The sequence below is a fragment of the Pinus tabuliformis genome, chromosome 4_1, assembly GCF_031772625.1.
Source record: "Pinus tabuliformis cultivar Carrire ecotype Pingquan chromosome 4_1, CPIR1, whole genome shotgun sequence".
NCBI classification, from domain to species: domain Eukaryota; kingdom Viridiplantae; phylum Streptophyta; class Pinopsida; order Pinales; family Pinaceae; genus Pinus; species Pinus tabuliformis.
Window position 1 is genome coordinate 889,849,222 of NC_142303.1, and position 12,120 is coordinate 889,861,341.

A 12,120-nucleotide genomic window follows, 5' to 3' on the forward strand; every position below is an offset into this window, starting at 1 on the left:
GGAGTGGAAGAGACCACTCATGCAGCGCCAACCATCAGAGGGCGAAAGCGTTTGACAGAAGCTGAGCGACTGGCTCAAGATGCAGAGAAAGTTGTAGGACCACCTACAACCCAACGCAGGCAGAGACAGTCACCTGATCGGTACACTGGATACATGGCTCTTATGAGCAAGTGTGTTGTGACTGAGCCATCCTCTTTCGAGGAAGCTGTGGAGGATCCCGCATGGGTAGACGCCATGGTGGAAGAGTATGATTCTATTGTCAGAAACAGTGCATGGGAGATTGTTCCTAGACCGGAAGGGAAATCAGTGGTAGGTTCGAGATGGATCTACAAAGTTAAGCAGGAAGCTGACGGGAGTGTGGAGAAGTACAAGGCAAGATTTGTTGCACGAGGCTTTTCACAGATTGAGGGGATCGATTATGAGGAGACCTTTGCACCTGTCGCAAGGTATTCTTCCATACGGACGATTCTTGCTCTCTCAGCGCAGATGGGATGGCATATTCATCAGATGGATGTGAAGACTGCGTTCCTCAACGAAGTCATTGAGGAGGAGGTGTACATTGAGCAACCCGAAGGCTTTGAAGTCTTCAGCAGCGAGTCGCATGTGTGCAGGCTCAAGAGAGCGCTGTATGGGTTGAAGCAAGCACCACGTGCTTGGTACACACAGATAGATAACTATTTCACAGGACTTGGATTCTCCAAGAGCGAGGCGGATCCGAACCTATACCAGATTGTGGTGGAGGGTAAGTTGCTTATCATTGTACTGTATGTTGATGATTTGATTCTAACGGGTGATGAGCTGTTGATACTGTCATGCAAGAAGGATCTTGCTACAGAGTTTGAGATGAAGGACTTGGGCCTCCTTCACTATTTCCTAGGATTGGAAATATGGCAGCGCAGTGGTGGACTGTTTGTTTCTCAGGGCAAGTATGCTCGGGAGATACTGGAGAAGTTCAACATGCATGGCTGCAAGCCTGTTGATACTCCTCTTCCTAGAGGTTGGAGGAAGGAGGATGCCACTTCGGGAGAAGAAGTGGATGCCACTGTTTATCGACAGTTGGTGGGGTCGCTGATGTATTTGGTCAATACACGACCTGATATATGCTATGCAGTTAACCAGCTTTCACAAGCTATGGTTAAGCCTACCAAGCTCTTCTGGAAGGCGGGCAAGCATGTATTGCGCTACTTGAGAGGCACATCGGGATATGGTTTGTGGTACAGACAAGAGGATGAGGTGAAGCTATGTGGCTTCACAGATGCAAATTGGGCAGGGAGCCCAACGGACAGAAAGAGCACATCAGGAGGGGTCTTCAGTATCGGATCGACAGTAGTTTCTTGGTACAGCAGGAAGCAGAGATCTGTGTGGATGAGGATGATCCTGGTCGGGTTTTTCGGGTCCAAGCACATCAGGTACCATCATATCAGAGATTGTGTGCAGCGGAGGATCATGTTACTTTCGTACATTCCAACGGAGGATCAGGATGCTGATATTCTGACGAAGGCTCTCACCAGGAGCAAATTCGAGTACCACCGAGGCAGGATAGGGGTTGCTGATAATCCATATCTTGTCGAGAGGGAGTGTTGAGATTGCAACAAGATGATGGAGCTTAGTGAAAAGAGTCGCCTTCACTAAGTGGGCCCACAGGCTATTTTTGGCGCAAGTCTATTTTTAGACTATGTCTATTTTTAGACATATGGATCATGTCTATGTTTATGGATGATTGATCAAGTTGGGAAAAATAGATGGACTTCTATTTTTGATGAAAGTGTGAGTGATCACAGTGTGAGTGATCAAGTCTATTTTTAGACTGGCTGTCAAAAATAGAAAAGTCAAATATTATTATCTCACAATAATATTTGGACTATAAACTTAATCTTATTCTCTTGGAGCACTTCAGTTTGAGCTATGGAAGTGGCACATGCAGCTGTCAGAAGGAAATTCGTTTTTCTTATGAGTCAGTTGAGTTGTTGCATGCATGACTTCAGTTAGAACTCAAGTGAGTTGAGTTTAGTGGACTGGAGGTACAGTTGGTGGAGTTGTGTTCAGTTTAACTTAGTTAAACTGGTTGTAGTTAGTTTAACTGCAGATAGACTAATGATGAGTTGTTAAAATAATTATTAACTCATAATACAACTAAAGAATACATCAGTTAACTCAGTTGCATGTCAGTGCATGTTCAGTTCAACAGGGACAGGTGGTAGAGAATCAGATTACTATCAGTTGTGACTATAGTTGTGCACCAGATCTTGCACAATCAAGGGATTGAGTATGCCAATGAGTTTGCTCACGTATTTGGCCCGCATTTTAGCCTTTTCTCACGTCCACAAAGAGTGAGTGACTATTTTGCAGGTGAAAATCGAGTTTGGGAAGCAATTCTCATCAGTTCTTGAGCAGGTATTGAGCAGTGGAGGCAGGCAAGTAGTGGAAGAGATTTGGAGATCAGATCTGAGCTGTATTGTGTGTAACAGAGGTGGAGATACTTGTGAGAAGTATTATGCTGTGTAATGTTACATGACTCAATCATTAATATACAGATAGTGTGGGGTTTTTAGCGAGATGCTTTCCCCGTGATACATACTGTGTTAATGTGTGAATGCTCTTGATGTTTTATTGTTATTGATGCTGCTATATTCTTGATCAACGTAGAGGAGCTTATGTATTGTGTATGTTTTCCGCATTAGTACATGATCAGGATAATCTCCATTGAATATGTGTTAGATTATTCAAAATTTCTACAAATACCCCTATGAATCATCCTTATCAAACCCTATCAATGCACCCACTCTTGCGATTCCTATCACATTCATTCACTATGTCTCATGTCAGATTTTGACCTAATTATTACATTAGGGTTTTGAGGTGGTTTATTGTTTCATTGATGCACCAAGGGCATTATGTGACTTCCAGCTACAATTTGCATTGCAATCAATGGACGTATCATGCATTGATGGATAAGACCCCACTTAAAGTTTTATTTTGACTACATTAGGGTTTTTCAAGTGGTTGCTGTCATAATGTACTATCAGGAATTATCTTACCACCAACATGCATTTGCAAGGGAGAGGAAAATATTTGTGTCATTGATCATGCCGCACATGTGTCCTTGTACCTTCAAGTGCCTTAGGGTTTATAATGATTTTTGACTTATCCATATATCTCAAACCCTAGGTTATCATAACTAAGGATAAAGAGTTTTGATCTTCACTTTCAGTCCACATTACCTAGACCGCACCACATCATGTTTTGACGATATTTATAAACATGGGAATTAAATTTCTAAGGGGAGGTTTAAGCTGTCAAGGCTTTACACTTTTGCATTAGTTGCATGATCTACTTGAGTTGAGGCTAACCAAAGCATGTTTGTCAGGGCTCTTATTTTTTATGTTTAGGCTCGCTATTTAAATTCATTAGGATTGCATACATTAGAAACTATCTATATATTATTGCTTACATACATAACTATATGTGAGTAGGAACATTGTCAAATGCATAAGCATATGAGAAGAAGCACAATGCAAAGGGCCAATAAAAATTAATGTGTTTAAAGTCTTTATTAAGGCACACTTGAATGTGTGATAGAAAGATCGGGTTACCAGTTCATTTCAACACAAATCAAACATATGAAGAAGCACATATGATTCTTATCAAGGCACAAATGAAAGATCTCACCTCCTCACCTTTGTGAAAAATATATGGATAAATATATTTAAAAGTGAGACCTGTAACCAAGGGCCTCTTAACTAATGTTAATATATTCTAAAATGCATTTGGTACCACGACCCAACATTAAATTGCTCTCTTGTATAGAAGCAACATGGTACAAGATATGTGTGAGATATACATATACATTCACTGCCTCAAAGACACAATGATATGTTTTCTTGGTGGATTCAATTTGGTATCATAAGATGATTCAGCCTTAGTCCTAGACTTCTCACACTAGCATATCTGACCATGCAATGATTGTACTGGAATGGAATTATGATCAGGAACAACACAAGATCCCTTTCAAATTCAATTATGCATGGTTGAGCGATCCTGAGTTTCAGGGTCTGGTCAATGCCTCTTGGTCTTCTCCGATCCCTATGGCTATTGATAATCCGGTGTCTCAGGTTCAGTTTAAGCTCAAAAGGTTGAAATCTGAAGTCAAATTCTGGATTGACAATCGGAAAATCAAAATCAAACAGGAATTAATGGAAATTGAGAAAGAAATAGAATTATTGATGGATCTGATCGTCCCTGGTTTCTTTTCTGAACACCAACAGAAATCTATCCTATCATTGATGCTGAGAAAGGACAAACTTCTCAGAGTCCAAGAAGAGGAATGGTGTCAAAAAAGCAAGTTGGTCTGGATCAAGAGCGGAGACAAAAATACAAAATTTTTCCACTAGGCTGCTACAAAGCGGAAGCATCAAAATTCCATTTGGGCTATAAAATCTGAAGATGGATCAATTCTCACATCCACCAGGGACATAAAATAGGTGGCATTCAAACATTTCAGGTCCCATTTTAAAGCAACAGATGGTGACTTCATGGTAGAAAACATAAATTTGGTAAACTTATTCCCCTAGATGGTTAGTGAGGAGGACATTGAAAGGATGGATGAACCCATATCGAAGGAGGAATTGTTGCAAACCTTGAAAGAAATGGCTAAGGACAAGAGTCTTGGGCCAGATGGATGGCTCGTGGACCTTTTTTTTTTCTACATGCTGATGGGTCCAGAGCTCGTCAACATGCAACAATCAATTAAGAATTTTGGGCACATTCTAGCAGAATTCAAGATGTCGTAGAAATTTCTCAAGAAACCTTGCACTCAATCAAATCTAGAAAATTAAATTCATGCCTCATGAAAATTGATCTAATTTGGGCATATGACTGTGTGGACTGGGAATTTTTATTAATGATCTTATACAAAGTCAGTTTCCCTCATAGACATGTTCGGTGGATCAAAGCATGCTTCTCTTCAGCTGCTATGGTTGTCCTTATTAATGGTGAACCTACCCATTTCTTCAAAATATATAGGGGACTCTGTCAAGGCTGTGTGTTTTCCCCTTTTCTCTTCATATTGGTTATGGAAGCCCTTAACAGGGGTATAAAGGCCAAAATGGAGGCTAGTGAAATTTCTAGATGTAAATTAAATAGAAATTGTTCTTTGTCCCACAGTTTATTTGTGGATGACATCCATGTGGAGGGGAGGCATCACGTGATGAATGGGCATCTTTCCATTTGGTCCTCAAAATTTTTGGACATGCATCCGGTCTGCTAATTAACAAACATAAGTCTGAAATTTTCTCTGATAATGTTGATTTGGAATAGATTCGCCAGATTTCTACTCTTTTTGGGGTAAAAATCAGCCCCATGTCAGTGGGTCTCAAGTACTTGGGCTTCCATCTCAAACCTAGTAATTATCGCATTACTAACTGGACTTGGTTATTAGATAAAGTTGAAAAGAAGCTGACATGTTGGGATCACAAGCGGCTCTCGATTGGGGGCAGAGTCACCATGATCAAAGCTGTTCTGCAAAGTATCCCAGTCTATTGGATGCATCTATTCTATATTCACCAAGTAATCATTAACAAGATTGATTCTCTTATCTCCAAATTCCTTTGGTTTGGAATCGGAACCCGATTGCAAGATCCATCTCATTTCCCTAAACATGGTTTATAAGCCCATTCAATTGGGCAGATGGGGTATTCAGGAATCTCAGAGGTTTAACATTAGTCTTCTAGCGTCCAATTTGTGGAGGGCCTTCAAAGAATGATCCAAAAATGGATCCTAGATAAATCTCTAAGTCTAAAAGACTTCATGCGAGAGGTAAAAGGTGCCAAATGACACAAATCCTTTGTAAATCAGAGGAAAATGAAAGTCACAGGCTACTCTCAGAAATAGTCTCATTGCAAAGATCCCTCCATTTTGAATCCAGCACAACTTAAATGGGTGAAAATGGACTTTAGATGGGAAAGCTATCATAAAATGAGGTTGACCCTTTTCAAAGGAAAAAGAGGCAAAAATCATGTGAATAATGGGTCTAAAAACCCTTTAAGTCTTCCAAATCTCCAAAAAGGGAAAAACAAGCGCAAAATGAGGACCTTTAGAAATATCGAATTACACTATCGGGCCCTAAAAACTTGAAGAAAACCATGAAAATGAGCCTATCGGAGGTCAAAGGAGTAGTGAACAGGGACCGTCGGATCTGGCCGATCAATGGTCTAGATCTGATCGACATGTCGCATCGGCAGTAACAGGCGGATCGACAATCACAATCGGCGAAGGTAGTCGGGGGACAGTCAGAGGCATAGTGCGATGGGCCGGGCCAATACGATACCTTGATCACTGATATCGGTGGATCGCAATTAGCGAACGTAGAGGAGCGGAGATATATGCGATGAGATGGTCGGACCCGATGGGGCGATAAGCCAGATTTAATACATTTTTGAAATCCATCAACAATGATTTTTCTTTGTAATTTCGTTTTTCGTTGATTAAACGAAATACAAAGGAGTTAAGCCCGATGCGATATTATCGACCCGAAAGGGTTCTGAAATACAAATGCATATAATTTCAAGTTTGACAAGCAGGATTTTTCCATGTTTTATATGTATTTTCGCAGTTTTAATGTATTGTGAAATACAAAGGAGCAAGCTAATTTTGATATGCGATAGCGATTCCCAGGCAGACCCGATGGGAGCTTAGGGCGCAGTTATGAATATTTCAAGTCCGGATGGACAGTGCTTTGTGGATTTTTCCATGTATTGCAATGTTCTTTGTGTAAAACACAGAAAAACTATTTTTAAGGGATTTCAAGCGCCGATGCCCTCATCTGTTACGAAATAGGTGGCCACTGTGGAGCCCTGAAACTACATCTCTTCTACACACTTTTCTAGACTTTTTCCCCTCACCAGTGCCTCACAAGCTATCAAAAATCATTACATATTGATTCTAAGAGTGCATTTAGGTGGTTTTCTAACTATATTTTTCTGTTTGCTATTTGACTTAGATTTTTCTCATCAACTGCGGAATGCGGTCACTTTCCGCAGCTGAATCGACTTTCCCTAGTTGTTTTTGTTGATCTCTAGGTTACAGGTGTCATCAAGCAAAACGAGGCACGTGGGTAGTTCAAAAATGATCTGGACATGGACTAGGTCCTATTGGTTTAGCCAAATTCGTAAAGGAAAGCCTTGGTCAAATGGTGGTCAAACGAGGAGTTCTACGGCAAGTAGGTCTCTATTTTTCAACACGTGAAGGGTCCGAGACCGTTCCTAGATCCATGGCTACATTTTGACAGCTGTAGACTGCCCCCACGACGTAAATCCAACAGCCACCTTTTGGTAGATTGAATGATCTTGGCAACCATCATGCTAAGCTCATCGATGCTATCTTTTTACGTGTCCTCCACTGAAGGTGTTTCATAGGAAAACTGTTATGTAATTTCCTTTGAAAATAACACGTTTGAAAATGCATGTAGCTATTTAGTTTTTGTTGATGTAATCTTGCTGTTAAGTTTATGTATTGTGCCGTGACACTGGTCCTGCTGTGATAATGAGAGGATCCTTCCTCTATTTTTCAATATAATAAGACTTTGTTTTATATGACTGTGTGAGCATAATCTCGGACTGACAGCGTGTTAACCAAGGTTGTGCAGAGGGCCCCTGCTGGCTAAGGTTTCGTTCTTTTATTTCTGTAAAGTTTTCATATGTTGTTGTTTTATTTCCATTGTAGATATTTCATAGTTTGTTCACTTGTGTATATTTCACATTTCAGTTATGGTGTTAATGTTTCATTCCTGTACATGATTTTCCAAGCGTTGTATATTTTTGCTAATAATGATCAGTGTGTTTCAGGTTAGGATAGGCTCGAGCATTTTCATACAATTTTTGCAGTAAATAGTGACATGAGAGTTTCCTCTCTGCTGACTTTGTTTTTCTTAGCTTTCAATTTCAGTTATGCTTTGATTTTCAGTATTATTCATTTGTTGTTGATAGTTAGTTTAGATATCAAATTCTTCATGTCATTTAACGTTATCTCCAGAGCCATGGCTTAACCCCGAAAAGCTACTTGGTGAGCTATCAGATTTTGAGTGAAGTGATTTGATTCTTCATGTTATTGATGTCATCTCCAGATCCATGGCTTAACCCGGAAAAGCTACTTGGCGAGATATCGGACTATAATGGAAAGACTTGATTTTATTTTCATTTGCAAGTAGATAATTTAGATATCAATACCTTATGTTATTGATGTTATCTCAAGAGCCATGGCTTAACCCTGAAAAGCTACTTGGCGAGCTATCGAGCTATAAATGAAGTGAATTGGTTTTCCTTTTATTAGTTTGCAGTTTTTGATTTGTTTGAGTGCAATAGCTTAACTTTTATTTATGTATTTAGATGAGCAGTAGAGATAGATATTTCATGATCAGTATTTCATCCCTTGTTTGATTCAAATAGTTGCACATTTACATTCTTGTTCAAGTATTAATTTCATCATTAGCATGTTTTGAGATCCTCTAAAGTGTTAAGTTCTGGAAGTCATCATAAAGGACATAATTGGCGTAAAATGTATACCCATACTTGCCTTCTAAAGTAATCTTAAAACTTAGGAATAGGATTTCCATTTGCATTAGGAGACAAACCAAGATAAAACCCCCAAAAACAAGATAAAATTGAAAACAATAAAAAAGTAAGAAAGAGGTTGTCTTGCACATATAGTGCGCCACACTTCATCAGTTTACGACTCCCGGATTGATAATTAATGTAGCAATTTAGGACATACTAAATTTACTAAACATTTTGGCGCCATTGCCGGGGAAGTGTAACTAGGTAGCCAATCTCTTACAAAAAACAAAAAAAGGGAAAAATTGATAACTTCTTGAAGTATGCTCTCCTCTTGCACCTAGTGTGATCTGGAGGATCAGAAAAGAGAGTTATTAGTTCAATAATTTCTTGATTATGCTCTCTTCTTGCACCTAGTGTGACCTGGAAGATCAGAAAGAGAATTATTAGCCCAACTTAAAAATAAAAATAAAAATAAAAAATGACATGCATAGAGCAAGAGATTCTAGGGGAAGGTTTATAGCTAGGGCCAAAAGTTTGATTTTCACAACTCCAGCTACTTCAAGACATAGACAAGATACACCTCCATCATCTCCAACTCATACTCCCAGCCTTAGGATTCCTGGAATTCAAGGGGCAACAACGGAATTAGGAGATTCTCCCATACTATCTACTAAATCTGATCTAGGAGAAGAACCTTTCTTCACTTCTACAGGGGAACATATTGTAATCAAAGAAATAGAATCACCTGAAGAAGAGGAGGGAGAAACTCTTCCTCGTTCACCATTAATAGAAGAACCAGAAGACTCTGAGGAAACTATCATGACAGAGGAAGTAGTAGATGGATTTGAAGGAGGCGGTAGAGGTAGAGGAAGATGAAATAATGGAGGAGGTAGAGGTAACAATGGGGGAAATAGGGATGGAGATAACTCATTTGGATTCCTTATAGCCGATGAGGAAACTCATACAACAATGAAAAACATTTCATCATCTGTCCTCCCAAACTTTTATGGGTTGCGAAGTGAGGATCCCGAAACATTTCTATTTGAGTTTGAAGTCTTGTGCCGAACCTATGATTATATGGAAGACTCTAAAAAACTCAAACTGTTTCCTTCAACATTGAGAGGAGTTGCTTTGAAATGGTTCATGGATTAGTCACTCAATCTATAGACTTGGAATGATATGAAACAAACATTTTTGGATAGATACCTGGATTATTGTATGTCCACCAATCACAAGGATGAGGTATTCAAGATGATGCAAAGAGAAGATGAAAACTTGGAGGATTTACTTGGAATATTTCAATACAACTTAAAGAGAGAAAAAATGAGTACTTTAGATGACGAAACCTTGAAAGCCCTTCTATTGAAATCTATTAGAGATGAATGGATAGATATTTTAAACATGATGGGAAAGGGACATATTTCTCAACTTCCACTTCGTGACATAGCAGAACTATGTGTCCATCTTTCAAAGGGAAAATCTAAAACTGGAAAAGGGTCGAGAGATCCTTCTGTTATTAGAGCAAACAAATCTGCAACTGGATCAGTAAGTAGGGCAGAGATTGGCAATATGCTTGATGAGTTCAAAACTGATATTCTAGGGAGCCTTAGTGAACAACTAGACACCCTTAAAATACAAAACAAGCAGAAAGCAGAAGTTGATGCTTTGGCCATCTTTTGTCCAAAATGTAGAAAGAAACATGCTCTAAGGGAATGTCCCTTGGACACAAAATTTATATAAACATGTATGATTTGCTCAGAAAGTCATGAGACCAAGGATTGTCCTTCAATCCCTGGGCTCAAAGCTGTCTTTCAAGAAGATCCAAATTCAGTAGAGTCCCTTTTTTTTGTTTCAAGAAGACCGTGGCAGGGGCAACAAAATTAGGGATTCAACAATCTTATGAACTTTCAACTCCCCCCAAATTGGAATTCTTGGCAACAACCTTGGCCCCAATCTCAAAATCCATACCAATCATGGCACAAGGGATGCAAAATCCTTATGCGAGATTTGCTTAATTTTATCAATATCCTCCATCTTTTCCAAATCAACAAAATCCACCAATTCCAAATCAAAACCCACAAATTTCATTGCCATTCCCACAACAACAACCTTCTCAACAAAATCCAAATTCTCAACTCTTGCTTCCATTTCAACAAAAGACAAATCAACTACTAGCCCAGCCATTGCCAAATCCCAACAACAAAAATCCTCAGAATGCTTACATGGTAGAAGGACAACAATTTCCTACCTATATGATTGTTCCTCTTAATGATGTTCAACTCAGATTTGGTATAGTTTTAGAAAAACCTTCTATAGATGTTTAAGAGCAAGGTACCTCTGAGGAGGATTCTCTTAAAGTCAATAAGGGTTCTGAGGAAGCATCTCTTCAAAACCCAATCATTCAAAAAGAAAAAGAAAAAGAGTCAACCCCCACAACTCCTATTGTTGAGCAACCTGCATCATCATCCACGCCTCCTTTCCTTGAAAGATTACAAATTGACAAAGGGGTGGAAAAACAAATCTTGTTGCCTGACTATGATTTTCTAGATGAATTAAAGAATGTCTGTATCAAGATTCCCTTGCTACAAGCCGTTAGAGAGATTCCTATTCTAGCAAAAACAATAAAGGAGTTGAGTCTTAAAAGACCAGGAAGGAAACCAAGAGATACAAGAAGAATCCACCTGGTAGGAAAAATTGCAGATATCATGATGGGAAAAATTACCATGCAGAAGTATGTAGATCCAAGTAGTCCAATTGTTAAGACACATATAAATGGGATAGAAATTCCAAACACTTTGATTGACTTAGGGGCTGCTATCAACATTATGAGTAGACAGACTATGGAACAGCTTAAACTTCCTAATCTTCCTTTTACACCCACCTTACTGCAACTTGCAGATAGATCAATAATCAAACCAGATGGTGTACTAGAAGATATTTCAGTCTCCTTAGATTCTTGGTAATATCCAGTAGATTTCATGATTTTGACTCCCAAGAGTAATTTATGAGGACATCCACTCATCTTAGGAAGACCTTGGCTAGCCACAGCTGATGCTTTTATTAGTTGTAGATCTAGAGATATGTACATTTCTAATGGTAGTTCAACAAAGAAATTCAATTTGTATCCTCCAGCAAAGGCAATTACAGAAGTATGAGACAATGAATGGGTCGACGATGAAAATATTATACAACCTGTCTTTACTGTCACTGAAATTAGTGAAGATAATCAAATTTTGAACACATTAGAAAATTTTGAAACATCTTCAGAATATGACCACACACAATTTTAGTTAGATTCTGATATTGAATATTTATCATCAAGACAAATGTCTCTTTACTCTATGGAAGAGTTTGGTAGCTCTAACATTGAAATTTTTTCAGGAAAAACACTGAATATCAACAAAAATTTGGAAAAGTCACAACAGGAAGAGCTAACCAAAATCTTGCATTTGCATGGGAGTGTACTGATATGAAAGGTATTTGCCCTAAGACTTGCATCCATCATATCTATATCAAGGAAAGCAATATACCAATCAAACAACCTCAGAGAAGGATGAATCCAAATCTTAGG